The sequence below is a fragment of the Oncorhynchus nerka genome, linkage group LG9a (assembly GCF_034236695.1).
Source record: "Oncorhynchus nerka isolate Pitt River linkage group LG9a, Oner_Uvic_2.0, whole genome shotgun sequence".
Lineage (NCBI taxonomy): Eukaryota > Metazoa > Chordata > Actinopteri > Salmoniformes > Salmonidae > Oncorhynchus > Oncorhynchus nerka.
The window spans coordinates 14042012-14048011 of NC_088404.1; the positions used below are offsets into that span (position 1 = coordinate 14042012).

At 44.3% G+C, this 6000-nt stretch overlaps 1 non-coding gene across 1 annotated transcript; it reads right to left on the reverse strand.

Moving 5' to 3' along the window:
• Positions 1 to 2579: 2579 nt before the first annotated feature.
• Positions 2580 to 2651, reverse strand: trnap-agg (transfer RNA proline (anticodon AGG)). Its single transcript has one exon. It is a non-coding gene; the product is annotated as a tRNA-Pro (tRNA).
• Between the last annotated feature and the right edge of the window lie 3349 nt (positions 2652 to 6000).

The window sequence follows — 6000 nt, forward strand, 5'->3', positions numbered from 1 at the left end:
AAGCCGGCTCAGCGCATCTGGTCTCCAGTGCGTCCCCTCGGGCCGGGAAACATGGCACCAGCCCTACTAATGGTCTCCCCGGTTCGCCAGCACAGCCCAGTGCGGGCTATTCCACCTCGCTGCACTGGCCTGGCTACGGGGAGCATCCAGCCAGGTACGGTTGGGCAGGCTCGGTGCTCGAGACCTCCAGTGCGCCTTCACGGTCCGGTCTATCCGGTGCCACCTCCATGCACCAGCCCTCCGATGGCAGCCCCCCGCACCAGGCTGACTCTCTGTCTCCTCCCTATAGGTGCTCCCGCCTGTCCAGTGCTTCCAGAGTCTTCCTCCTGCAGAGCGCTGCCAGAGCCCGTTTGTCCTGAGCTGCCAGAGTCTCCCGTCTGTCCTGAGCTGCCAGAGTCACCCGTCTGTCCTGAGCTGCCAGAGTCTCCCCTGTCCTGAGCTGCCAGAGTCTGAGCTGTCCTGAGCTGAGTCTCCCGTCTGTCCTGAGCTGCCAGAGTCTCCCGTCTGTCCTGAGCTGCCAGAGTCTCCCGTCTGTCCTGAGCTGCCAGAGTCTCCCGTCTGTCCTGAGCTGCCAGAGTCTCCCCTGTCCTGAGCTGCCAGAGTGCTGTCCTGAGCTGCCAGATCTCCTGAGCTCCGTCTCCGTCTGTTTGCCGGAATCTCCAGTCCGTCCGGTGCTGCCGGAATCTCTCCCGTCCGGTTCGGGACCCGTCGGGACCCGGGCTTGGGTCCCCAGTCCGAGGTCGGCGGCGAGGGTCACCGCTCTAAAGAGGACACGGAGGTGGTTAAAGAGGTGGAGAAAGACTATGGTGGAGTGGGGTCCACGTCCCGCACCAGAGCCGCCACCGCGGACAAACACCCACCCAGACCCTCCCCTACAGGTTCAGGTTTTGCGGCCAGAGTCCGCACCTTCGGCGGGGGGGGGGGTACTGTCACGTTCTGACATTAGTTCTGTTGTTATGTCTTTGTTTTAGTATGGTCAGGCGTGAGTTGGGTGGGTTGTCTATGTTCCTTTTTCTATGTTTTGGGATTTTTGTGTTTGGTCTGGTATGGTTCTCAATCAGAGGCAGCTGTCATTCATTGTCCCTGATTGAGAACCATACTTAGGTAGCCTGGTTTCACTTTTGAGTTGTGGGTGATTGTTTCCTGTTGTAATGTTTCCTTTGGTGGTGGTGGCACTCCTGCCACCATCATTACTCACACCTGCCTTCCCCCCGTCACACTCATCAGTGACTATTGGACTCAGCTGGACTCTATCACCTGTGTCATTACCTTCCCTATATATGTCTGGTTCCCCGCTCTGTTCCCTGCTTTGATTGTCATATGTATTTTTTTACCCGCTGTGCCAACGTTGTGCCTCTCTTGTTACCTGTTTGTTCCTGTTGAAATGTTGACTCCCCGTACCTGCTTCTCATCTCAGGCGTTGGTCCTTACAAAGTTATGACAAAATCTAAATGAATAAACATAAGGTGTACAAAACATTAGGAACACATTCCTAATATTGAGTTGCACCTGCTTCTGTCCTCAGAACAGTTCAAGATGTTCAAGCGTTCATAGATGGCCAGCATGGTCAAATAATCATCACTAGTCAGGGTTCCATAGCTGCCGTGACATTTGGGCGTCAGGGCAGCTTTTGAGCTGCTGCACTGTCAGAGCCAGGAACCTACCTTCTCTGAGGATGTTACCGTGTAAGACAGGACCCCTTTGTGGTGTTTATTTTATGAATATACAACAGGTTATTACAGAGATGCCATCATGAAGGTGAGATGGTTCCCTCCTTACCTGAAACAACATACTGTAATACATAGCGTTAAACAACGTTATGTTTTATGAAGTTATATATGTACATGGCCACATCTCTGAATTGTGAACACTTTTGGTACGTCAAAATATTCTAAAAGTGTAATTTCCTCAGAAAGCGTCTCAGTCATCCAGTGGCTTCATCCCCAGGGAGGCCTTCCAGAGACTGTTTAATGAGCTGGACAAGGATCAAACAGGTATTTATATTTTATCTCTATGAAAATGTTCATTTCTTCAAAAGTATGCAGTTGGCAGACTGTCAGTCTAACTCCAAGCAGACTTTCATCATTTGCCTTTGTGCTTGCATTTGCAACTGAAGCAAACATTTGGACCCAAGCAAATCTGAAAAGTTATTGTGAAAGGATATTGAACAGCAAATTGAAGTCATTGTTTCCCTCTGCAGCATCCTCCATTGCCTGAGTACTCGTCTAAGTTCCTGCGCAAGGTTCAGTTTATCTTCATTTAGCATTATGTCACTGTGGTGGGGAATGTTATCTGCATCTGTGTAAGTTGACTATGTCACAAGTTCAGAATGTTACAATATTTCATGAATTAACTAAGATATTTGTTTTTCTGCTTGATCCTAACAGCTCTTAGTTATGATACTAGCCTGGAATCCTAACTGACAAGCTTTGTTTCACCATAACAATATTGAAACAGAGCTTATGAGTTAAGATTCCAGGCTACTTATTCACAGTAATATTGTTGATAGAGATGCTTTAGTGAATGTACACTACATGAAGGCCTGTTCATACTGTAAGTTGCTTGACAACTTAAAAGTAGGGCTCGTCCGGGATTTGAACCCGGGACCTCTCGCACCCTAAGCGAGAATCATACCCCTAGACCAACGAGCCTCTCTTAGATTCAACAACCAAGAGTTTAAATTAAACTGCATGCCACGTGCATGAGGAATTCCTCTCAAGTTAATGTTGCATGCTCAGTAAAACTGTTCAGAGACTACCACCTAGTGGCTATTCTAGACTCTACACAAACACAGACATGTTGATCAAATGGAAACAGATGGAGGACTCAGCATGGACATAACGCATTTTGGAAAGGACATTGCAATTGAGGGCTTCCAACATTTTAAAGTAGTCAACTGGGTGGGTTTTCCTATGAGTTGGGAGGAATCAGTCAATGAAGAAGAAGACAATTACTTTAAAATGGAGATAATATAAGTCCTCCATTTTTCTCTGTTCTTGATCATCATTAGAGTCTATTGGAAAGGCAGTAGATATAGTCCCTGGCCCATTTTGTACACCTTCTCTGCATTTGATGTCTCTGGTCTAAAAATGAGTATTTCTTCAGAATTTAAGGGGCTGCATTGTATCCCATTTTATTTTTTTGAAAACGTGTAAGGTCAAAGGTCATGCATAGTATATGCATGTATTACGTCTACTGTATGTGCATCTAAGCATCATCAAATAAACAGTTTGAAAAACTGATGAGCCTTACAAAACTTGAAAACTTGTCCTGGTCATCCAGTTGGTTTAAAGCCATGTTTTGCTTCCTCAGGTTTTCGATGACGCTCTTCATCTGTGAGTTCTTGTTGAAAGAAGGGTAAACAGACTATAAGTTCTGCTCCCATCTGCCCTGTCACTGATGTCAAGCGTGTGTGAAATCTGAGGCGTGTCCTTAGTGAAACTTTGATACTTTACTCACCTCTACTGGTGATGATGTATACTGCATCATCACTATAGTAAAGTTCTGACCTGAAGAAAACATTACATTTGTCAGTTATACGAGGCCATATATCGTATTATATATTGTATATATTTCCTCTGATGTATAACTCAATAATATATTGTCCAAGGCATATTCAACTCAAATTAGCTGAAATATCCAGTAGAACTATAACCATACCTTAACATATTCCGGAACACTTTACTTGACCCCTTTGTCATAGGTCATAAGGGCTACATAACACTGTCAAAACCAGTACCTAACAGAAGTCATACCAGAGCTGTTAAACTGGTAAGATTGTAAAGAAGTGCCGTCTTTGTTTGCAGGTGGATTATTATGTATTTGCTGTGCTTGGGGTCTGGTCGTTCAAAGGCACTATCATAGCACCTGCTAGTAACCTGAGGTATGAGGAAAATATGATATCTCAGAAATCACAGCTTTTAATTGAGCATCAACAATAAACTACCTATTTCCTATAAACAACCTATTTCCTGCCTACATGTATTATGTATTTCGTACAGCATTACCGCTGACCCCAGAATCATGACAATGATTGTAAACAAAACTCTACGATGTGGTTCTTATGAACAGCTTGGTTACTGGTCAAAGAGCTTTGATGACTTTGCAGAGAGTATGTCACGTTCTGACATTAGTTCTGTTGTTATGTCTTTGTTTTAGTATGATCAGGGCGTGAGTTGGGTGGGTTGTCTATGTTCCTTTTTCTATGTTTTGGGATTTCTGTGTTTGGTCTGGTATGGTTCTCAATCAGAGGCAGCTGTCATTCATTGTCCCTGATTGAGTACCATACTTAGGTAGCCTGGTTTCACTTTTGAGTTGTGGGTGATTGTTTCCTGTTGTAATGTTTCAGGACTGTTTCGGTTTTCGTTTGTATCATTCACTTCGTTATTTTGTATTCTTTAGTGTTCAGTTTAATAAACTAAAATGGACACTTACCACTCTGCACATTGGTCCGATCTCTCCGACTCCGCCTTATCAGAAGAAGAGAAGAACCGTTACAGAGTATCACTCAACTTAAGTTAGTCATGCCTGCTCCCGCTTTTCCCCCCTGGCGTTCGAGGGCGCCAAGCTCCGCAGCATTGCGCACTCCTGCCACCATCATTACTAACACCTGCCTTCCCCTCGTCACACTCATCAGTGACTATTGGACTCAGCTGGACTCTATCATCTGTGTCATTACCTTCCCTATATATGTCTGGTTCCCGCTCTGTTCCCTGCTTTGATTGTCATATGTATTTTTTACCCGCTGTGCCAACGTTGTGCCTCTCTTGTTACCTGTTTGTTCCTGTTTAAATGTTGACTCCCGTACCTGCTTCTCATCTCAGGCGTTGGTCCTTACAAAGTTATGACAAAATCTAAATGAATAAACATAAGGTGTACAAAACATTAGGAACACATTCCTAATATTGAGTTGCACCCCCTTTTGTTCTCAGAACAGTTCAAGATGTTCAAGCGTTCATAGATGGCCAGCGTGGTCAAATAATCATCACTAGTCAGGGTTCCATAGCTGCCGTGACATTTGGGCGTCAGGGCAGCTTTTGAGCTGCTGCACTGTCAGAGCCAGGAACCTACCGTCTCTGAGGATGTTACGTGTAAGACAGGACACCTTTGTGGTGTTTATTTTATTATTATACAACAGGTTATTACAGAGATGCCATCATGAAGGTGAGATGGCTCCCTCCTTACCTGAAACAACATACAGTAATACATAGCGTTAAACAACGTTATGTTTTATGAAGTTATATATGTACATGGCCACATCTCTGAATTGTGAACACTTTTGGTACGTCAAAAGATTCTACAAGTGTAATTTCCTCAGAAAGCGTCTCAGTCATCCAGTGGCTTCATCCCCAGGGAGGCCTTCCAGAGACTGTTTGATGAGCTGGACAAGGATCAAACAGGTATTTATATTTTATCTCTATGAAAAAATTTCTTCAAAAGTATGCAGTTGGCGGACTGTCAGTCTAACTCCAAGCAGACTTTCATCATTTGCCTTTGTGCTTGCATTTGCAACTGAAGCAAACATTTGGACCCAAGCAAATCTGAAAAGTTATTGTGAAAGGATATTGAACAGCAAATTGAAGTCATTGTTTCCCTCTGCAGCATCCTCCATTGCCTGAGTACTCGTCCAAGTTCCTGCACAAGGTTCAGTTTATCTTCATTCAGCATTATGTCACTGTGGTGGGGAATGTGGCCCTGGCCAATGTTATCTGCATCTGTGTGAGTTCACTATGTCACAAGTTCACAATGTCACAATATTTAATGAATTAACATAGATGTTTGTGTTTCTGCTTGATCCTAACAGCTCTTAGTTACTACACTAGCCTGGAATCCTAACTGACATGCTTTGTTTCACCATAACAATATTGAAACCGAGCTTATGAGTTAAGATTCCAGGCTACTTATTCACAGTAATATTGTTGATAGAGATGCTTTAGTGAATGCACACTTCTATGCTTTGTACACTCTGTTGGCCTGTTCATACTGTAAGTTGCTTGACAA